The sequence below is a fragment of the Natator depressus genome, chromosome 13 (genome assembly GCF_965152275.1).
Source record: "Natator depressus isolate rNatDep1 chromosome 13, rNatDep2.hap1, whole genome shotgun sequence".
NCBI lineage: Eukaryota > Metazoa > Chordata > Testudines > Cheloniidae > Natator > Natator depressus.
The window spans coordinates 35,068,308-35,092,039 of NC_134246.1; the positions used below are offsets into that span (position 1 = coordinate 35,068,308).

At 47.7% G+C, this 23,732-nt stretch overlaps 1 long non-coding RNA gene and 2 other non-coding genes across 4 annotated transcripts; all 3 read right to left on the bottom strand.

Annotated features, from left to right (window-relative positions):
- Window positions 1-2,816: 2,816 nt before the first annotated feature.
- On the bottom strand, window positions 2,817-13,642 carry LOC141997512 (uncharacterized). 2 transcript variants are annotated; one of them, XR_012641733.1, is made up of 4 exons: window positions 13,557-13,642; window positions 9,916-9,997; window positions 7,511-7,641; window positions 2,817-4,646 (listed from the first exon to the last, which is right to left on the bottom strand). It is a non-coding gene; the product is annotated as an uncharacterized LOC141997512 (long non-coding RNA). The 2 variants fall into 2 exon arrangements; XR_012641734.1 differs by lacking the exon at window positions 13,557-13,642 and adding an exon at window positions 12,767-12,880.
- Window positions 4,920-5,067, bottom strand: LOC141997925 (small nucleolar RNA SNORA79). Its single transcript, XR_012641784.1, has one exon. It is a non-coding gene; the product is annotated as a small nucleolar RNA SNORA79 (small nucleolar RNA).
- LOC141997928 (small nucleolar RNA SNORD126) lies at window positions 5,957-6,034 on the bottom strand. Its single transcript, XR_012641787.1, has one exon. It is a non-coding gene; the product is annotated as a small nucleolar RNA SNORD126 (small nucleolar RNA).
- Window positions 13,643-23,732: the final 10,090 nt, after the last annotated feature.

A 23,732-nucleotide genomic window follows, 5' to 3' on the forward strand; every position in this document is an offset into this window, starting at 1 on the left:
TCTCCCCTCCAATCAAAACAAAAACACCGAAATCCCAAAGCAGGAATTATTGCGGAAAATGGCATGTTTCCTACCCCCTCTTTCAATCTTAACCTTTATCACATGTTCTGAGGAAAAGGGGGTGTTTGAAAATTTGCTACAATACTTATATTCATATTTGTCAGGGTGCTCTGGGAAGTGTCAAGGAGTTGCTCATTACTCCTGCAATAGGTACCATTACCTATATCCCTAACACTGCACCGAACCAGAGATGCTATAGAAAAGAAGAGGGAAAAGACTGCTGCCATAATAACCCTTCAACAGAGAACAGCTGGGATACTGATAGTTACTACACAAGGTACTGTGTATCAACATGAAATATAAAAAAAGAAAATGCATTTCAGCAACAGAAACCTGCTATGATTCTCCCTCTCTCCTCTGTACAATGAAAGCAAAACATGGACTTTTGCTTGCTGCATTTTCATTTTGGCTGAAAAGTTAATTCTTGCCCTCTCCTCTGTCCAAAGAGACAGCACCCTAGCCTTACCTTCACCAAAATCACATTTAGATTAGGTGAAACATTCCTCTCTACAGAGATCTCTGTGCTATACACAGAAAAAGTTCCACAGCTCAATTATGCAAGTCCTGTAATAACCACAAACAGGCAGTGGGTATTTAGGACCCTCTTTAAGACACATCACTAAGGAAAAAATGTAGGGAGAAGGAGAGATACTGACTCTACTGAGCTAAACCTCCAGCGCACCCCCCCTCCAAAAAAAAAAAAAAGTTTCCTAAAAAAGTTAAAGACCTTTAAATAAGCTCTAATACTGACACAATGACACCCCCCCCCCCCCCCCAACACACAAATACACACTGGAGACGAGGATGCAGCATGTAGTAATTCCAGGGTGTTGGGATCCGGGGTCAGATTGTGGTCTCTGTGTTTCTCCTGGGAGGGGAGCTGACTCTAGGTCCTGCGGGAAGGGGGCAGGATCCATGCTCGAGAAGGGGAGTGAGCCTCAGAGCCAGCAGCTGAAGGGGCTGGCTGGGGACATGTTGGTTCTGGGCTGTGTGCGCAGGGTGTGAGAGGGGGTTGGCAGCGAAGTGAAATGCTACTTGCAGCCCTCTCCCCGCACCAGGGGGCCAGCGGAGCCCCTCCGCCTTCAGAAGCAGGGATCCTCCCGCTAGGGCTGAGCGGGAACCTCCTTCCCTGTGGTCTGCCCCGGGCGCTGGGCAGGGGCTTGCTGATAGGCGGAGGGTGGGGAACGCGTCCTACCCCAGCCACTCACCTGTGCAAGACGGGAGCTGGAGGGTTCCTGCCCAGCGTGGGGTGGGGCAGGGCAGGAGCAGCAGTGGGAACGGGAGGAGTGGCAGAGCCCACACTGCTCTGGGTGCGCTCTCACTGCCCATCACTGCCGCTGTTGCTGCCCATTGCTGATGCTGCTTCCACTGGAGGATGTGGCCTGGTGGCAAGGGAGACTCTGTCATGGGCACACGCTGGGGGAAGCAATGGAGGGGGCATGGCTGCCTGCTCTGTGCCATGATACCCTTGCAGCGCCTCCCTGCCCACCAGCCTGTCTCCTTGGCCCCAGCTGTTCCGGTGCCCCTGCAGGTGGCAACCGGACTTTTGGTGTCTGATTTGTGTTTCAGACTGGACACTGTCAGACCAGATTTTCTGATCGAACACTTGACACCTGGTAACCCTACCCCCCTCCCCATGTTGTGCACACCCTGCCTTTCACCTCCGATGATTTACATCCACTCCCCTGCAACCTGGCCTGTGCTCCCCAAGCCACCCACCTCCCTCCCTCCCGTGATCCTTCCCTGATCTCACACACCCACACCCAACCCACCCTACCCGTGCTGCCCGCCTCCCGCACTGCAGAGACCCTTGATCCAATTATAAACGAAGATGCAAAAGATCAATTTTTTTCCCTTTCTATTTTTGCTAATCTTATTTCTAAGAGGGTGAACAACCTATTTACAAAGGTGACTTTATACAGTGCACAAATCCATCGGCTGTGAGATGTCAAAACTGACCCTGCTTCTACCATTCTGGGGCTGAAAGATTTTAAATCCTGGTGAAAGTGAGGGGTAAATAATGAATGTGAAATTAACATAGATGAACTTTAAGTGGGGGAGAAATAACTGCAAATGGAATGTACCCAGAGGAACATGCTGGATAACACCGAGAAACACACACACATAGGAGGAACACAAGCATAGATATAGAAGCAAAAACACACCTACACAAAGCTATGCACGTACACACCCATAGAGCTATGCACTCTATGACATTCAGAGATAAACACACACAGCAAAAGACACCTGCCCATGTGTGTGCACACAAAAGCAAAAGACACACCAGTATACACACAGATTTAAACACACATTGTCTTACACACACACAGACAACACACAACTATCTAGATTTATACAAACGCACCCACGAATAACTTGACCCACATACATACACAGAGGCAATACACAACAGGGTACACACTTGCATAGATTTGCATGCATACATAGAGACAAACACACACACACACACAAATACATTCTCACACACAGAGACAATGATGAAAGTGTAACCCATTGAGCAGAGTACAACGGAACCAGGTCCAGATCCTCAGAAGTATTAAAGTGCCTTTGAGGATCATCTTGGTCCAAGAGCGATGGGATACTAAATTATGCTGTGGCAGGGGCTCGGTATGCCCCATTCCCACAACCGTCTATATCAGAGTCCCCCAGTCTCCCCCTTCAATGGCAGGAGCTGTGTGTGTGTGTGCCCCAATTCCCCATTTTTTCCCTCCCCTCATGTCAAGGGCTCTTTCTGCACTCTATTCTGCTCTAGGCCAGGAGCTGTGTGCCTCCTTCCCCCAAACTATTTCCCCCACCAGAGTCTGTGCACTCCCAGTTCTTTGCCCCAGCATGGCGAAGGGGGAGGAGGGGAGATGTGCATGTCCCCCACTTCCTCACCCCATTATTAGTCTAGAAGCTATTCAGGGTGCCAAATGTTAAATTCTGTTGGTAGGACACACAAATTAGATAGGGGCACTGTTATAGGGGAAGGGGTTAATGGCTGCCATCAACCAGTTCTTGAGTCTATCGTCAATTGCAGAGTTGCCTGAATCTGCAGTTGTGCTACACAGCTGGCAAGGGTTCCATGTGTCCATCCATCTCTCTCTCCCCTGCATTTTCCCTTTCTGTTTTCCAATTTTCTCCCAAATAAACAGGTTCTTAGCCCTCAGAAACTCAAACATTCCCTGAAAAATTGGAAAGGCGTGCACAGTGTTCAAAAGTGATCACATTACACATGTACAAATACACGGAAATACTATCAAATTGAGCGACACTGTCACACACAGTAAAAAGGCAATCTCGTTAGAAGAATAAAACTGCAACTTCTGCCATAATAAGGAGTTAAACATTTTTTTGGAGAATTACAAAATTTTTAGATTCATCCTGGTTTAAATTTAAAGACATGATTTTGGGGAAATGCTTGTTTCTTGTGTTCAGCTGAATCCCCACAAGCTAGTTCAAACTCTTGAGGATCAAATGCCTCACGTTTTCTGGGATGGCCCTGGTTTTGAGGGTCCAGCATGGCATCTCTGCTCATGACATTGAGAATCTGTCCTGACTCCCATATAACCCAGGACCGTCTAAACTCAAAACCACACGTTGCTGAATTCAGTTCACACAGCCCTAGCGCTCAACTCCATCTCTCTCACTGCCTCCCAGCTGTTCAGCACAAGAACTGTAATATGTAGAAGACCTGCAGTGGTGGCTGCCCACTCAGTGGGAAAGGATCTACATCTGTTTATTTGGGGTGGAGAGAAAAAAGAATGATAGAGGAAGCCAACATTGGGAGCACAAAATAAGGGTCTGAGCTAGTGTCAGACGAGTCTGCACCTATAGGGTGAGGGAGACATAGTTTAAATACGCTTAAGTTAAGGATTTTCAAATCTATGGCATTTGCCTGTTAAATTCCCATTAATTTTTTGAATGGGAACCGAGTGTCCAAATCCTGAGCACATTTGAAAATCTCAGCATAACCTAAACGGTGTTGGTAGTAGAAAAGAGAGTAAACTCACAGAAGAGCGGAAAGTAATTTTGGACCCAGCAGTAAATAGACCAATGTTGATAATCATCCGGATCCTCAATTTTGTACAAGCCCATGGATATTACAATATCTGCCCAGATATTTTTAAAGTTCCTAGTCATTGTATCTCAGACATGAGGTCAAACCCTAACTCACTTTACAGAAAGGGCAACTGAAAAGCCTTCAGATAGCAATGGGATTTTCAAAAGGAGCCTAAAACAGCATATCTTCTAACTCCCTTAAGCCTCCTTTGAAAATCCCAACCACAGCCACGACTGACCTGAGCTGAATTCAGACCAGTGGATTAGAGTTGAGAAAGCTCCATTTCCCCCTCAGTTCTACCACTGTCCGTTTGTACAAAAAATACCCAACTCTTACACATCCATTCTAGTTTAATTATCCTGTTTTTAGTACAGGCTTTCCTGGACATAACTTCAAAGAGTCCTTGTAATACAGATCAGAGACGGGGCAAATCTTTTAATCTTCAGGCCCCAAATTCTCTCTTACAGTTGATGCTGGTGGAGAGAAAGATACATTTTCCTTGAAGGTTCATCTCAAATCATCCCTGTAAAGATAAGGAATCTCAGTATTAAAGATGCAGAATGCAGCACACAATTGCCTCTTAGAAAACTAGATAGCTTAACTGTACTAACTTCTCCCAGCTGAGGCCAGCATAGCTCCTACTGCTTCAGCTCAGGCAATCTTTCAGCTCACATAGTAATTTTACAGTCTGGTTACTGTAGCCCACTGCCTAAAGTTGACAGAGAAATAGGTACAGAGCAGGTGGTTTTTCAACCCCATTTCTTTCCCTAAAAGTCCAGTCCCCTTCTGCCTCTTTGAGTGTCTGACCCCGCAAAAATCAGAAGGTGCCAACGGACGGCCAAACCCATCCAAGAGCACTCTGAGTGAAGAAAGGCCAAGTTTAATCTGCGATGACACAAAATCCCACTGCCCATGGCTCATGGCAGCCAGAGGAACGGTCATCGCGGCCACTCTCCCTTAAATGAGCAGCTCTGAAAGCAACAGGATTCTCTAGAGAGATACACCATGAATTTCTTTAAAGAGCAAACCTTTACTAAGCAGTTTCCTTACTAAAATCCTGCAGAAAGGAGTTCCTGTTCATGTGTGCAGAAAGATACAGCTTTCTGAAAGCATCTGCAGCTTCAGGTACTGAAAGACGGCCTGGCAATGTTTGGAAGATCAGTTCAGAGACTGGTTTCAGAGTAGCAGCCGTGTTAGTCTGTATCCGCAAAAAGAAAAGGAGTACTTGTGGCACCTTAGAGACTAACAAAAATTTATTTATTTATATCTCTAAGGTGCCACAAGTACTCCTGTTCTTTTTAGTTCAGAGACTGTTTGTCACTGAATGCGGAACGCATGTTATACTCTATGCAAGACATTTGTTTACTGCTGTGTCTGCCACAGTACCTCTTTCTTGCCCCATACCTGCCCCCATGGTGACATTGGCGGGGGGTGCCAATATGGGGCCATGCTAACCAACTGGATGGATACGAACTTCCAACAGCACTTACATCTGTGATTCCTATAAGGGACCAGAGCGAGGAGGGAGAAGAGAAACCAGCCAATTTTGTTTTCAGAGTTCCTGCCCCTACAGATACGAGGAGGAAATGTTTCCAGGTCAATGGAGAGAGAGAGAGAAGAAGGGGGAGGGGGAAGAGCTACCAACTGCATGGAAAACTTTTCCTTGCATCTATGCCCCTCCTTCATTTGCACAAAAACCAGATCCATGTTTCTGAAGAGTTTGCATGGATCTGCTACTTATTCTTCTCACTGTCTGGGACTTCAGCCATTGGAGACCATTAGAACATCAGCTTTCCCCCAAATCAGACGTCAGCTGCAGGTGTTTGTTTCATTAGTCTGCTCAGGGCATGTGTGCAATCAGGGTAGATCAGGTGAAACACGGACTGAACATGCGGTTCATCATAGCAGACCCCTCCTAGTTCTACAAGTGGCAATGTGGTTGCCCCTCCCACACACAAACCACCACCCAGGACTCTGAAACCTCAAGTGGTTGAGAATTTTAGCTGCTTCCTCACCGAACTTCCTCGTGTTCCAACATGAGCTCCCCAACTCTACCTACAAAAAGAAGACGGATAAAATCCCTGCATGCATAAACAGGGGAGTATCCAGTAGAAGCAGGGAGGTGATTTTACCCATGTGTATGGCACTGGTGAGTCTAATACTGGAATACCGCATCCAGTTCTGGTGTCCCAATTTTAATATGGATGCTGAAAAATTGGAGACGGATACCTTTCTAGGAGGGATGCTTTGCTCAAACACAATCAGCAGGATCGCTAGGTGAAATTCTCCAGCTGGTATTAAACTGGAGATCAGACTAGGCAATCTAACGGTTCCGTCTAGCCTTCAAAATCTGTCTTTTCAATAAAGCCATACGAGTAGCTTCTAAGGGCACAGCAGTTCCAGCCAGGGAAATGGCGCAGTGAAGTTAACTGGAGACGCAGTGGGATGAGAAGGGCTAGTGCAGGGTACTATTTAAAAGCAGCATGTGTGGAGAGGGGAGATAATAGTTGAGTTTTAGAAATGGGAAGGAGTCAGGGAGTCATAGTGGGCATTACTAGGTTACTTTCTTTGCCCCCTACGATGCAGGAGGTCAGTCTAGATAGTCATAATGGTCCCTCCTGGCCTGAAATGTTGACCACATCTACTAGATTTCATTGTAGGCACAAAATGGAGAGGGAGTTAATGCTTCTCTCCATCCTTAATGAAATGGGGTCTGCTCAGGGCACATATCATCAGGTGAAAGATGGACTGAACATACTCATGGCTGACTCCACCCATGCCCTCAAACCCAGCTGTGACATTACCAATGGCAAAGCACAGAGGGGTCTCATGGGTCTGAGAAGAAATTACTTGTGGGCCGGGTCTCCCCTCAACACCCACCCTCAAGATAGTTGTGTGGTTAAGGATCTGGACTGGGACATCTGGGCTCAGTTCTCAGCTCCGCCACAGACACGCTGGGTGACCTCAAACAAGTCCTTTTAAATCTCTGATTTTGGTGCCTAACTCCACTGGGCTCCTTTGAAAAAATCTCAGCCTTCAGCTCTCTGTACCTCAGTTCCCCATCTGTAATGCTGATACTTCCTAAGCAGACAAAGTCAACAAAAATCTTTGGAACAGGGATGGTTGCTAAGCGTCTGTACAACCCCCAACACAGTAGGGCCTCTAGGCAACAGTGTAACATAACTAATAATAAAACAGTGGATGGGCCCCATCAAGTGAAGCATCCTGCCTCCAGCAACACACCTCTGGCTACTCCCCGCTACCCCTCACAGAGATCAGAGCAAGCCCTGAAAGCACAGGAGCTGATTATCCTTATCTCAGCTCATGTAGGCTGTAAAACCACTCAGTCCCTTTTCTTTAAGGCCCTACTCAGCAGGAAACCCTTACCCTACTGTACTTGGTGCTCAGATCCGGGGTGTTTCATTTCAGCCCATTTTCAAGATTCAGTTATTTCATTTGTCCACTTCACCCCAATTGTTTCGTGGGGTTGGGGTGTCAGTCTCCAGCCTCTCCACCACCTGAAACAGGCAAAGAAACATTCATAAAACTATAACCCACAAAGCCTCTTCCTCTGCCCTGCTGCTGCAGCTATACCAGAGATCAGAGTTGCATCTGGACCCATCTAAACTGAATTCCCCAGCACACCACAGGCCAGTTCTACCTGGGCACATCTAGGCAGGAAGAGCTAGCACTATACATGGAGAGGAAGACAGCAGGACTAAAATGAAGTCACTTCTGGGGTGGAGAGAGACAGCCAGAGCAAAGTGCAACAGGAGAAGGGAGGGGAATATTTTAGCACAACGGTTCTCAACTGGGGGCCTGCGGCTGGTCCATGAAGTAGGGCCAGCATTAGGCTGGCTGGGGCTGTGATAAATGAAGGGGGTCGGGGGGGAAGAGCTCCCTTTTATGGCACCCAGCCAGTAGCTATAAAATCCCTCTTAGTAGCTGTTCTCTAATTGCTCTACCTGTAAAGGGTTAAAAAGTCTCACTGCTATGCATAGGTAAAAGGAACTGAGTGGGCACCTGACCAAAAGAACCAATGGGAAGGCTAGAATTTTTAATATTGAAACAAAGATTCCCCTTTTCTCCCTCTGTGGTTGTTCTCCCAGAGAGAGGGGGCAGGGCAGAGTTATGGTGTAAGAAGCTTGGGGCCAGGTATGAAAAATCCTCAGTATCATACCTTGAAACTACTCATTTTAAACCCCAGGTATGTAAGTCGATTAGGAAATGTTGAGGAAGAAGCATTTAGGTTTCTCTCTTTTTATTTGTTTATGGCTTGTGGACTCCTCTGTGCTGACCCCAGGTGCTTTTGTTTTGCTTGTAACCTTTAAGCTGGATCTCAAGAAAGCTATTCTTGATGCTTAATCCTTGTATTTTTTTTTTTTTTTACATCTAGCAAAAGCCTAAATTCACAGATATAGTTTCTCTCTTTTTAAAATTAAAATTTTTTACCTTTTTTAAGAGTAGAATTGGATTTGTGTGTCTTAAGAGGTTTGTGCATGTTGTTTAATTACATGGTGGCAACAGCTGATTTCCCTTCCCCCCTCCCCCCAGCTCTTCCCCGGAAGGGGGTAGGGGGGCTAAAGGGCACCCCACAGGAAGGAATCCCCAAGTGCACCTTCCTGGGCCTCAAAGGGGTTCTGCACTTGCGTGGTGGCAGCACCTACCAATCCAAGGTCAGAGAAAAGCTGTAACCGTGGGACTTTAATACAAGCCTGAAGTGGCCAGTATTAATATTTAGAATCCTTGTGGGCCCCCACCTTCTGCATTCAAAGTGCCAGAGTGGGGAATCAGCCTTGAAAGGGGCCCAGGACAGAAGACTTGGAGCCTCGAGCCCCGCAGAGCTAACCCCCGCAGCCCTGCCGGGCAGAAGCCCCTCTAGCTCCCCTGAAGCCCAGACCTCCCCAGCCCTGCTGGACCCTGGAGTTTTAATAGCATGTTGTGGGGACCTCAAAGAACAAGGTTGAGAATCCTTTTTTAGCGGACAACTGGCCAAGCTCCCTGCTATGCTAACAAAAGATCCCATGGCCCTTTTAATGTCCACAGTGAGCAGACAGGATCTCAAATTTTGTTAAGACCTCAAGCAAGAGACCCTCAAGCAAGAGATCCAAACAGCTTCAGACCAATAGCATTAATTTATCTGCAATAGAAGGGGGAAGAGACGAACCAACCCTGGACACTGAGGATTTAAAATCTGATGTTTACATCACTAAGGCAACACCAGCCTGAAGGCCTCAAGACACACACAGGCTAGTAGGTTAGCAAGGCCCAAAAGCCACAAGTCATTCCTACTACACTCCATGATCGTAGCTGAACGCTGGATCGGTCAACAAAACTCGTAACAGACACTTGGATAAAGTCAGAGCTGAAAAACATCTGCTACAATCCAAAAGCCAGAGCTGAAGGTTTGACACACCTCAGCCTGCACTAATTGGGGGAAGGGCGATAGGTGATCTGGCAGGTGGGACCATGATCTAACAGGAATACTCTGGAGTCCCCTCTCCAGGTTGGAAATTACAGGTCTTGGTAAAGCCCTTAAAGAGAGGTAGGCAAATAAAACCCAGGAGTCCTGACTCTCAGTCCCCCTTCTCTACAACTAGACTGGACTCCCTTGCTCTAACCACTAGTTCACACTCCCCCAGAGTTGGGAATAAAACTCAGGGGTCCTGACTCCCAGCCCCCCTGTTCTAACCCACTATAGTTGACATAACAGCAAAACCATTGAACTCTAGGGCGAGTTTAGTTCCCTGGGCAAGGGATTTCCCTTCCTTTGTAAGAAGCCAATTTCATACCAGCTCATTGCTCCCCATATCTGGAATATGGCATTGGTCCAAAGCAATTGTTTCCTCCCACCTCATCAATTCCATTTTCAGCCTAAAATGAAGGGATACAAACAGTGGTTTAGGATACACAGACCAAAACCTGGCAAAACAGAATCCAACATCACCACAGCTATGTTAGAAAAGAGGTTTTTAAAGATTACAATAGAGACTGGACTGTAAAAGCCACTACAAGGTGTGACAAAGCGGGACTGTTCTTAATGTTTCCTCTGAATATTGTGGGGGTGCCTCAGTTTCCCCTACGCAGTTCTTAAGTATCTAGGTGATGGGATAAGGGTGTATGATCATTGCAGAGCCCTAGAGGGCAGGTGTGTGTAGGGGTCTGGACACAGAGAATGGCCAACACCCTGTTTCCTGGCAACTGATGGCCTGGCCCTTCCCTCCTGCAAGGTGAGAGCTAAAGGGTTGGACAACAAAGGAATCAGGTGACCTCCTGTCCCGGGAAAGAGACAAAGCCCAGAGGAGGAGGGGTGGGAGAGAGTTTCAGTTTGGGGCTGGCTAGGGACATGGAGTGAAGTGCAGACTTGGTTGTCTGCCTCACTGCCCCCCAAAATGGACCCAGCTGAGGGGTCCTGTTCTCTGCACCTACAAGCTGTGTTTTAGACCATGTTCCTGTCGTCTAAACCACCTTTTGTTTTACTGGCTGGCTGAGAGTCACGTCTGACTGCGAAGTTGGGGTGCAGGACCCTCTGGCTTCCCCAGGAGCCCGCCTGGGCGGACTCACTGTGGGAAGCGCACTGAGGGGCGGAGGATGCTGAATGCTCCAAGGTCAGACCCAGGAAGGTGGAAGCTGTGTGTCCTGAAGACAGTCTGCTCAGAGAGAAGAGACTTCCCCAAAGTCCTGACTGGCTTTGTAGGGAACAGTTCCAGAGCATCACCCGGGGACTCCATGACACAAGGACGTTCCCGCCTACAGGGGTAAGTAGCAACTTACCAATAACGCAGAAGCTACACTCACTAAAATTAATACAGTAACAAGGGTTTGGCCTTCTCTAGCTCCTTTCTTCCGAACGTCTTCAACATTGAGGCTTTCAGAGGAGCCTACGGGAGTTAGGTACCTTACCCCCTCTTAGGCTGCTCCAACAATCCCAGTCCGACTGCTTTACAAACATTAATTCTCATCCGTCCTGTGAAGTCAATATCATCTCCATTGTATAGATGGGGAAACTGAGGCACAGAGCGGCCAATGACTTGCCCCAGATCACCAGCAAGTGGCAGAGCCATGAATATAACCAAATGAAGGTCAATCTTATGGTGCCACCTCACAATCTCTTCCTGCTGATGTAGGGCACTGCTGTTCTCCACACTTTACAGCTAGAGAATTGAGGCATTGGGCCAGTTTTTAAAATGTCTGTGGGCACCTAAAGACACAGAATGAAATCAGTAGGTGTTAGGAACCTACATGTTTCTGAACATTCCACTACATATCTATCTGTATCTTTAGTGCCCAAGTACCTGTAAAAATCTGGCACAGAGAGAGTAAGACTGGCACATGGTCACACAAGAAATTTGTGGTGGAGCCAGAAATTAAGCCCATGTCTCTCAAGTCCCAGGCTTGCACCCTAACTGCTGAGTCCTCCTTCCTCTCAGCCTCTTCCGCATTTACACTTCTAGTCTCAGCTCTTCCTGACTGACTTTGTGGTTTTTAAAACCAGAGTGAACAAAGGGATAGAAAGCAGACTATAGGGAACAATCCTACACTGACCCCAAGAAAACAGGCCTGTTAGGCCACCCATCCTATGTAGCTCTAATCTTCTGTGTTAGAATAATCCTTAATTGAACCCATTGCTGCCCTGAATCAGCCTCCAGACTTTATCCCACTGCCTCATTTGCAGATCCAACCCCCAGAGCAAGGCAGAGAATCTTTCTGGGAAAGCCTGGCTGCTTGCAGCCTATGGTGTTTGCATTCTGTATCTGACATCCTTTGAGGCTTCATAGATCCTGGGCTCAAGGAGTATCTTTCTGACCTGTATAAAAGTGATTGGCTTCCTTTACCTTGGTAGATGCAAAGAGTCTTAAGATGCTACAGATCAGGTAAAGGTTGCTGACAGGGATGGCTCAAAGGCTATGAAGTAACCAACCACTTGTAGCTAATAAGGGGTCAAAACAGATGCAGAAACAACAATATTTAATAATTTGCTCTCTTTCTAGTAACTCCCATTCCAGATTGGAGTGTTTTTTATAAGCATAATCATTAATGAATCAAGACTCACCATGCTTCCTTATGAAGTACTATTCACATTGTACAGCTGGGGAAACTGAGGTACAGAGAGGCACAGGCAAAGTGGCTTGCTCAAGGTCACCCCTGGGTCATCTTCAGAGCCAGTAATAGGAGTCCTGACTCCCAGCTCACCTACCATAAGGCCCCTCTACCTCCCAGTGCTAGGGTAGAACCCAGGAGTCTTGACTCCCAGCCCATCCATCATGAAACCCATTTTTAAAATGGGGTCTGGAGAGCACCCAGGCTTCAGCAAAGGCACTATACAACCAGACAGGCGTTTTACCACGGGAGCCACATTGGGCTCAAGATAGCCTCTGAATTGCACGGTGTGTTTCAAAGCCAGCAGAGCCCACTCAACTGTCTTCTCTTGTAACTAAACTTCCATATACTTCCTTCAGTGGAGTTTCATCCGCAAATTATAAAGTGGGGAGAAAAGCCAGAGCAAAATTGAGGCCTGGAGCGACGTTCAACTCCCACCCTTTCCCCCAACACATCCGCCACACACGGAGTGGTCAGCTTCACCATTGCCAGCAGCAGCATTTCTGAACCCCAAGTCAAACCCGCTCCCAGCTCATTCCGCACCCCGAAAGAGGCTGCTAGTCCTGGAACACACAGCGGAAGGCACCTTCCGAACCCTGCCCCCGCCGCAGCAAGGACGTCCTTTGTTCAGCCTTCACCGGCTCCCCCACCATGTGCTTTTTCCTCTTAAAGGGACACACACTTGTACATAAAACTCCTGCTGTTTATTATGGTTTGGTTATAGCAGGAGGAGCGGGTCTCAAGACTTTGCTCTCCCTCCCGGAGCTGGGAGTAGAGTCTACTGGATTAAAGGGCAAAACTAAGTGTTAGAACTCCTGGGGTCGCTTCCGAGCTCTGCAGCATACTCCCTGCCTGCCCTGAAACCAGTCACCAAATCATGCCGGGGGGGGTCGGGGGGGGGAGAAGAGAGGAGTAGAGAGATATAACCAACTCTTTCCACCCCATGCGTGCCTTCGTGCAGGCCTGAAGAGGACATTGCAGACAGACACATAGTAATTTATTAAAACGCAGGGACAAATCATGTCATCTGTTTCGCCCAGATACTGCGAATTCAATGGGAATTTCAGGGGTGTCGCTGAAGATCACACAGCACAATCTCACAGTTTTAACAGACCACTTTCCCAATAACCTCCTGCCTTTGGCCCCACTTAACGGGGTGACCTAGACATTCTGAATTCACCAGTCCCAGTGCCAAATTCCATCCACGGGAACACTGCTCTCCCCACATAAAGTCTTAAGGACACGTATTCTAATCTTAACACATGGGTGGATGGCAAAAATTAAACCCAGAATGGCAAAGGATTCAAACCGAATTAGAGATCTTGCAACTTACCCACCACACTGGCCTAGGACTCGGAGTATAGAAACAAGGATACAGGAAGTATAGTGATGATGAAAGAGAGACAGATAAGAGGAAGTGGTAGGTGGGACAGGGAAGAGAGCGGCTTTGCAATTGGCTGAGAACATAAAGCAGTCAGTGTTATTTCTCTGAATGAGGTGAATGAGATGCAGAAACTTTAACCCATGGCTTCAAAGCATGTGTCTAAAGATTTTTACAGAGCTGGTTTTAGGAAAATTCGTGTGACAGAAATCCATGGTTTTCCGTGAAATCTCAAAGATTTTTCAGTCTGTTATAAGAATGCAATCTTGGGCCAAAATTTGAAAAACTAGCCTGGAGTTTTTGGAGGCACTGTCCAGAAATCCTTATGTTGGGTGTAGATTGGGCTGATATTCAAAAGTACAGAGCAACCCTGCTCAACATTTCTGAAAGTCACTTATTTAGGAGACTAAATCAGAGTTTAGGAATCTGAATTTAGGGTCCTAGTTTTGAAAAATGTAGCCCTGGAATTTTGGGATCATTTTGATCTCCAAACCCCTTACAAAAAATGTAATATCAATAAACATATTTCACATTTATATAGCACTTTGGATTTTCCTCATTCTGAAGTCCCAGGACTGGAAAATACAGAAAGGTACTGGCAGTAGAGAGCCAAATTTCTAAAGGTTGTTTAGGCACCTAAAGATGCTGAAAAGTATCTAAAGTATTTCAAAAGTACCTAGGCACCCTAACTTCCATAGGAGTTAGGCACCTAATTCATTTAAATGCCTTTGACAATCCTAATATATATCCAGATTCAGAGTCAAAGGCTGTAGGAGGCATCTGCAATGCGGGACTTCAATAAAATTTGTGGATAAAATAAATCTGGGAAATCTTGGCAAAATCTGCAAAGGAAAATAATAAAATCCCTTGTGTACCATGCTTCCTACCAGACTGTGCTCTCACTTACACTGACATAACCCCGTTAACTTCAGTGGAGTTGCTTGCTCCAGGTTTAAACTGGTGTATTTCACAGCAGAATTTTCCTTTCCGTGTGTAGTCCAAAGGTAGCCACCACTGTCGCCATTTTACAGGTGGAGAAACAGGCTCAGAAACAGGTGACGGCGCAGATCCTCAAAGGTATAGAGGCATATAACTCGCACTGGGAATTAAGCACCTAAGAGTTTGGCTACACTTGCAAATTAGAGTGCATTAAAGCATCCCGGGCGCACTAACTCATGACGTGTCCACACTGGCAAGGCACGTACAGTGCTCGGACTCTGCGGCTGGAGCGCTTCTGGTAATCCACCTCGACGAGATGGATTACACTTGCTGTGCCCCAGCTGGAGGGCCACGGTGCCAGTGTGGACACCCTGGTCTGTTATTGCGCTCTGATCGGCCTCCAGAAGTATCCCACAATGCCTGTTCTAGCCACTCTGGTCATCACTTTGAACTCTACTGCCCTGCCCTCAGGTGACCAACCATCAGACCCACCCTTTAAATTCTCTGGGAATTTTGAAAATCCCTTTCCTGTTTGCTCAGCAAGGCGTGGAGTGCTCTTAGCAAATCTTTCCAGGTGACCATGCCTCCACGCACCAGGTGATCCCCAGTATGGAGAAATGGTGAGGTGCTGGACTTCATCAGTGTTTGTGGGGAGGAAGCTGTCCAGTCCCAGCTGCGCTCCAACCATAGGAATTACGATACCTTCGGGCAGATATCAAGGGACATGATGGAAAGGGGCCATGACCAAGACGCACAGCAGTGCAGGGTTAAAGTGAAGGAGCTGTGGAATGCCACTCCAGTGCTGCCCCCGCCACTCCAGTGCTGCCCCCGGGACCTACCGTTTCTACAAAGAGCTGGATGCAATACTTGGGGGTGACCCCAACTCCACTCTGAGGACCACCATGGATACTTCAGAGCCCAGTTTAACAAGGCAGGAGGAGGAGGAGGAGGAAAGGGGAGTGAGGGTGTTGAGGAGGAGGGAGACACCCCTAGATGCATGCAGCCAGGAGCTGTTCTCAAGCCAGGAAGAAGGTAGCCAATCGCAGTGGCCAGTGCTTGGGGAAGGACAAACACCAAAGGAGGTGCTCGGTAAGCGGCTTTTATTTTGGGACGAATGTTGTTCTGTGCGGGTTCTTGGGGCGAGGAGGGCTAGGGCTGCAAGCATGCCTAGATGCGGAATAGGGTGTTGATATGCTCTCTCGCATCGCGGTAATATACCTCAGTGATCTCTTCAAAGGTCTCATGCAGAAGCTGGGCAATGCACTTGCGCAGGTTCCTTGGGAGAGCTACTGTATTTCTTGTCCCAGTAAGGCTAACATGTCCATGCCACTGCGCCATGAGGGGCGGGGGGACCATTGCTGCACAGAGGCAAACTGCATATGGACCAGGGCAGAAGCCACATTATAGTAGAAGACCCTCCCTTGCTTCCCAGGTCACCCTCATCAGCGAGATATCTTCCAGGATGAACTCCTGTGGAATATGTGGGGACAGTGTTCAGTATAGGGGCCTCTTGCAGCTGTTAGCTCTCCCCAAGGCACAGAAACCCAGAGGACGGTATGGCCGTGAAACAATCCGTCCCCCTTGTCTCTGTGCTTACTCACCATTTTGGGGCTCCTGTGGGTTATATGCTCTCGCTTAGGGATGGGCAAATTCTGCTATTGTATAGCCTGTGCTTGTCTTTAAGTATGGGCGAATCATTGCTCTGTCTGATGTGAACAATGCTGCCTCTGTTAAGTGTTGCATTTTGCCTTTACAGATGCAACCTTGAGATGTCAGCGGTCCGTGTTATCACTGGCTGAAAGACTCCAAAGAATTAGGAAGAGGCCATGTAGAAGCAAAGACAACATGCTGCATGAAGTAATGCAGCTGTCCCATAATGAAAATCAAAAAGCGCAGGAGTGGCGGGAGAGTGAAAGGAGGGTCTGCCGGCAGAATGTGGATCGCTGGCACCAAAGCATGGAGCGGCTGCTAAGCATTATGGAGCACCAAGAGGACCCGATACAGGCGCTCGTAGCCACGCAGGTGGAGCACTACCGTGCCCGCCCCCCCCCCACTGCAGCCCTTGTCCCAAAACTCTTTCCCTTGTGCCCCCATGTCACCTCCAACCCACTTTCCCCACATCCGGGTTCACCTCCAACCCACTTTCCCCACATCCGGGTTCTTATCGACACCAGCTGCCTCCAACACCTGTAGCTTCACCACCCAGCCCTGAAAACTGCGACCCTTACCCACTGCACTCAACCCCCATCACCATGCATTTTAGCCATCCTGAAGTGCAGCACTCATTGCACAGCACTCCAGTCAGGAAGGCAGAGTATGATAACAGGACATACACAAATCTGTGATTGAACCATTCACCACCCCACCCCTTTGCCCTTTCTGTTTCCCAAGCAGTTGTGTTTCTTTTCAATAAATGAATTTTCTTTTCAATAAATGGATTTTCTGGCTTTGAAAACATTCTTTATTATTGCATTAAGTAAAAGATACCTTAGCCCAGGAAAGCAACAGGCACTGCAAGTCAGTGTAGCAAACACAGATTCCTACTAACATTGGAACCACTACCTTTCACTCCCGTGCAGGACACCAAACATTACTGGTGACTTTCAGCCTCAAACTGCTCCCTCAAGGCATCCCCAATCCTTGCAGCCCCGCACTGAGCCCCTCTAATAGCCCTGCTCTCTGGCTGTTCAAATTCAGCTTCCAGGTGTTGAACCTCCGAGTTCCATGCCTGAGTGAATCTTTCACCCTTCCCTTCACAAATGTTATGGAGGGTACAGCACACGGATATGATCACAGGGATGTTGTCATCGGCCAGGTCCAGCTTCCCATACAGACAGTGCCAGCAGCCATTTAAATGGCCAAAAGCACAGTCCACAGTCATTCTGCACTGACTCAGCCTGCTGTTGAACCGCTCCTTGCTGCTGTCAAGGCTCCCCGTGTAGGGTTTCATGAGCCACGGCATTAAAGGGTAAGTGGGGTCTCCAAGGATCACAATGGGCACAATGGGCAACTTCCCGTACGGTGATCTTCTGGTCTGGGAAGAAAGTCCTGGCTTGCAGCTTCCTGAACAGGCCAGTGTTCCGAAAGATGCGTGCATCATGCACCTTTCCGGGCCAGCCTGCATTAATGTCAATGAAGTGTCCACAGTGATCCACAAGTGCCTGGAGAACCATAGAGAAATACCCCTTCTGATTAACGTACTCGGAGGCTAGGTGGGCTGGTGTCAGAATTGGAACATGTGTCCTATCTATCGCCCCTCCGCAGTTAGGGAAACCCATTTGTGCAAAGCCAGCCACAATGTCATGCACCTTACCCAGAGTCACGGTTCTTCTGAGCAGGATGCGATTAATGGCCCTGCAAACTTGCATCAACATGATTCCAATGGTCGACTTTCCCACTCCAAACTGGCTTCCAGATTACAATAGCCACCCACTTCTCCACCGGCAGGGCAGCTCTCAATCTCGTGTCCTTGCGCCGCAGGGTGTGGGCGAGGTCATCACACAGTCCCATGAAAATGGCTTTTCTCAACCGAAAGTTCTGCAGCCACTGCTCGTCACCCCAGACTTGCATGACGATGTGATCCCACCACTCAGTGCGTGTTTCCTGAGCCCAAAAGCGGTGTTCCATGGTGGTGAGCATGTCCATACATGCCACAAGCAATCTCGTGTCATATGCGTTAAGCGAGTCGACATCGTCGGACTCCTCACTGTCAGTTTGTAGCTTAAGGAGTAACTTGACTGCCAAATGTGATGTTGTCAGGGTTCCCTCCCCACTCTGAACTCTAGGGTACAGATGTGGGGACCCGCATGAAAGACCCCCTAAGCTTATTCTTACCAGCTTAGGTTAAAAACTTTCCCAAGGCACAAATTCCGTCTTGTCTTTGAACAGTATGCTGCCACCACCAAGTGATTTAGACAAAGAACAGGGAAAGGACCACTTGGAGTCCTATTCCCCACAAATATTCCCCCAAGCCTACACCCCCTTTCCTGGGGAAGGCTTGATAATAATATCCTCACCAATTGGTACAGGTGAACACAGACCCCAACCCTTGGATCTTAAGAACAATGAAAAATCAATCAGGTTCTTAAAAGAAGAATTTCATTTAAAGAAAAGGTGAAAGAATCACCTCTGTAAGATAAGAATGGAAGATAATCTTACAGGCAGTCAGATTCCAAAAAAGAATCCCTGTAGGCAAAACCTTAAGTTACAGAAAGACACAAAAACAGGAATACACATTACCTCCAGCACAGCGAATTTCACAAGCCAAAACAAAGAAAACCTAATGCATTTTCTAGCTAGATTACTTACTAACTTTACAGGAGTTGGAGGGCTTGTATCCTTGATCTGTTCCCGGCAAAGGTATCACACAGACAGACAAAAGCCTTTCCCCCCACTCCAGATTTGAAAGTATCTTGTCCCCTCATTGGTCATTTTGGGTCAGGTGCTAGCCAGGCTACCTGAGCTTCTTAACCCTTTACAGGTAAAAGGACTTTGCCTCTGGCCAGGAGGGATTTTATAGCACTGTGTACAGAAAGGTGGTTACCCTTCCCTTTATATTTATGACAGATGTGCTGGCGAGACTCATCAGCATATTCCTTAGCACTTTGGGCTCCATTCCCGCAGACCAAAAGGGAATACAGAGTGCACAGTACAAAAAAGGTTGAAAGATGGTGCCAAATGTGGACGGAAGCAGGGAGATTTCTGGGATGCGAAGTGATGCATCTCGGGGCATTGGGACAGGACCCAGAATGCGCTGCAGCCCTCCACCCCCTTCCCACAAGCCACAGCACAAGAATGGGAAGAGGTGCTCTGTGGGATAGCTGTCCATAATGCACCACTCACAATGCTGCTGCAAATGTGGCCACGCCAGTGCACTTGCAGCTGACAGTGTGAACACACTGCAGAGCTTTCCCTACTGTGCTCTCCAAGGGCTGGTTTAACTCACAGAGCTCTACATCTGCAAGTGTAGCCATGCCCTAAATATCTGTGAGATCTGGGCCCAAGTGACTTGTCTGAGTTACTGGCCCAGCTGAGAATAGAACCCAGGTGTCCTGATTCATTCTCCTCCCAAAATTGGGAATAAAACCTAGGAGTCTGGATTTTCAACCTCCCTTTCATCCTCAGCAGTAAAGCCAGATGCAAAGAATTTATTTAGCTTCTCTGCAATGGCCTGATCTTCCTTGAGTGCTCCTTTAGCACCTTGATTGTCCAGTGACTCTACTGATTGTTTGGCAGGCTTCAGATGTACTTAAACACAAGATCCTGCTTCAGATGTACTTAAACTTGAACAGATGTACTTGAAGATCCTGCTTCAGATGTACTTAAACATTTTTTTGCTGTTGGTTTTTGAGACTTTAGCTAGTGTGGTAAACCTAGGACAAACAGCTACAAAAGGGGGGTAGTAATTAGTCCCAGGGGTTTAAAAGGCCCCTCCCTATCCACTGAGGAGAGAGAACCAGGGGGCAATAAGGTTCAGCTGGAAAAGGGGTTGCTAGGGAATCAATTAGGTTCAGCTGACTCCAACTACTTGGGACCTTTTTAAACCCTCCCCTGGGTGGTAGGAGGGGGAGAGTGAAGGAGTAGGGAAGCTGTTAGTAGGCTGTTTGCAGCCAGAAACCAAACCTTCCCAGTAGGGAGGCTACATTCACTCCCCAGGAGGGAAGGAAAATAAGCACAAGGGGCTAACGGACCGGGACCGGGACCGGGACCGGGACCCTGTGCCACCTATAAGGATTTGCTTTGCCCCAAACCTGAGTCTCCAAGGCTAAAAAGGACTGAGGCGAACAAGGTATTTTGCCACACTAGTTGCTCTTCAAATTCTTTTTTGACCTGCCTAACTAAACTTTTACCCTTGACCTGCTGGTGTTTGTTTGTTTCTATTTTCCTCAATAAGATTTAACTTCCAATTTTTAAAAGATGCCTTAATGCCTCTAACTGCCTCTTTAATTTTGTTGTTTAACCATGGTTGCACTTTAATGGTCCTCTTACTGTGTTTTTTTAACTTGAGGTATACATTTAATTTGAACCTCTCCTATGATGTTTTTTAAAAATTTCCATGCAGCTTGTAGGCATTTCATTTTTGTGACTGTACCTTTTAATTTCCATTTAACTAGCTTTCTCATTTTTTGTAGTTTCCCTTTCTGAAATTAAATGCTACTGTGGTGGGTTTCTTTGGTGTCATTCCCCCTACCCCCCCCCCCCCCCCAGCCAAGGATGTTAACATTTAATTATATCATGGTTGCTATTACTGAGTTTCAGCTATATTCACCTTCTGGACCACATCTTTTGCTTCACTTTGGACTAAATCAAGGGTGGCCTCGCCACTTGTGGGCTCCAGGACTAGCTACTCCAAGAAGCAGTTATTCATGGTGTCTAGAAACTTTATCTCAGCATCATGTCCTGAGGTGACATGTACCCAGTCAATAGGGGGATACCGTAGAACCTCAGAGTTATGAACATCAGAGATACGAACTGACCAGGCTGATGGGAGATGGAGGCAGGGGGTGGGACAAGGGTGTTCAATTTTGTGGGAATAGAAAGTTGGCAATCCTAGCCCTGGAGCATCATGGTAGATATAGTGTCTCCCCTGGCTCCATCTTCCATTAGCTGCTGCCAGTCTGGCCCCACCATCTCATTTCTAGGACGAGGGGCCGGTGGTGCAAGGCCGGAAGCAGAAGCTGCTGTGATGCTGGGAAAGGGTCCGTGCTGCTTTGGGAGGTGCTGACCTTGCTTGGAAGGGCTCTCTCCCTATGGGAGATGTTGTCTCCCTGCCCCGCCCTGTGGGCCTCTCTGCACCAGCCCCAGTGCACTGCGGGAGTGTAGGCTCCAGCTTGCTACACTGCAGCAGGGACCCCCACAGCCCTACCCCTCCTCCCCCCCCCCGACTCCCCAATAGCTGCTAAGTGCCCCTCGTCTCAAAGCCTCTAGCCCTGGCCAGCTCTTCCACTCTCCACTAGCTTCTCATCCCCCTGTTATGGAAGTGGGGCAACCTCCACCCACTGTTCCTGGTGGAAATCCATTAGAGAGATTATTGGGTGATGTCAATTTCAGTCACTATCCCGTTCGGACTCTAATGGAGCGCGCACTGGGGCAATAAAACTTCTGGTCACTGTTCCTGGATGGATTCTAATACCGCGCTCACCAGGGCAATATAACTTCGGTCATTGTGCCCCCATGGGACCCTATTATGGTGGCATGGGGTCAAATTAACTTCTGCTCCCTGTTCCCTATCAGGCATCTCCCACTGCAAGCCTGGGGGCAGCCAGGAAAGGGAGATGCCCACACTGCCACTGGCAGGTGCTGCCGTGCCAGGAGAGCGGGTTTGGTGGTCTTGAGGGATTGGCATAATCTGGGCAGGGCCTGAGGGTTGCCCTAGACCCCACAGCTCCTGCCCAGCCCCACCAGGGAGCAATCCGGGGGCCCATCCAGCTGTAATGCCTCTGCCTGTTCCCCAGGGGCTAGGGCACATCCTGGCCTGGGAACACCCAGCGCCTGTCGGTAGCACTGCTCAAGTGCACCAGGATTTGCACCAGCCCAGCAAATCGTGTAAAGGCCACAGTTCTGCCCTTAGACACCGGACACAGGAGTTATCTGGGGGGGAAGGGGTGTGCAATGCAGGGGCTGTGTGTGTGCAGAGCAATGCAGGAGCTGTGGGGGTGTGTGCAGTGCAGGAGCTCTGTGTGTGTGCAGAAAAATGCAGGGGCTGTATGTGTGTGGCTGGGTGTTCTGTCCTCAGACACCAGAGTCCTTGGGAATCCCTGACAACAAAGTCTGCAGCATAAACAAGTATCGCGGCGCTGTTAATTAGCAGTTGAGGCTCCTGTCAGGGTTCCCTCCCCACTCTGGGGTACAGATGTGGGGACCCGCACGAAAGACCCCCTAAATTTATATTCCCCCAGCTTAGGTTAAAAACTTCCCCAAGGCACAAATTCCTTTCCTTGTCCTTGGATGGTATTGCTGCCACCACCAAATGATTTAAACAAACATTCAGGGAGGAGCCATTTGGAGCCCTATCTCCCCTCCCAGCCCCTTACCCCCTTTCCTGGGAAGGCTTGAGAATAATATACCAACCAAATAGGTTAACAAGGTGAGCACAGACCAGACCCTTGGGTTTTTAGGACACTAAAAACCCATCAGGTTCTTAAAAGAATTTTATTATATTATTAAAAAAAAAAAAAAAGCACGTCTGTAAAATCAGGACGGAAGGTAATTTTACAGAGTAATAAAAAGACTTAAAACACAAAGGATTCCCCTCTAGGCTTAACTTTAAAGTGACAAAACAAGAATAAAACTCCCTCTTAGCATAGGTAAAATTCACAAGCTAAAACAAAAGATAATCTAACGCATTTCCTTGCTATTACTTACAATTTCTGGAATTTTAGAGGTATCATTTTAGTAGGATCTGGATTACCTGCTTGGACTCTCTCTGTCTCAAGAAGGAACACACACAAAAGAGCACAAAACAACCCCCCCCTCCAGATTGGAAAGTATCTTCTTTCCCCATTGGTCCTTCTGGTCAGATGCCAACTACGTTAATTGAACTGATTAACTGCTTCCAGGTAAGTGATTCTGTACCTCTGGCCAAGAGGGATTTTATATTACTGCATACATAAAGGTTGTTACCCTCCCCTTGATATTTATGACAGCTCCTAATTGCACCAAGACAAGCAGTCCTCAAAGCTGTGGTGGAGAATTGGGGTCAAGTGTTGGCATCAGCATGGCTCGCTGAGTTCCTCTGCGGGGCTTTTCCTTCACAGGTTCAAAGGCAGGAGTGTGTTGTCATCCCTGGATTAGAAACTGGGAAACCGAGAACTCTTTCTAATAGCCTTCAGAGTGGTAGCTGTGTTAATCTGTATCAGCAAAAACAAGGAGTCCTTGTGGCAGTTTAGAGACTAACAAATTTATTTGAGCATAAGCTTCTAGCTCACGAAAGCTTATGCCCAAATACATTTGTTAGTGTGCCACAAGGACTCCTCATTTTTTCTAATAGCCGTTTACTAGCAGGTGGTGTGTGTGATGGAGGCTGTGACATTTTACTCCAGATTCTTTGTGAAAATATGCTTATGATATGAATGACATAACTGAGAGATACTTTATGCAAGGTGGCTCATGTGAGGTATCATTGGAAAGGTTATGATTTACTGAATGTGATTATCCAATATGTATGCCTGTATCATTTCTGTATCCAAA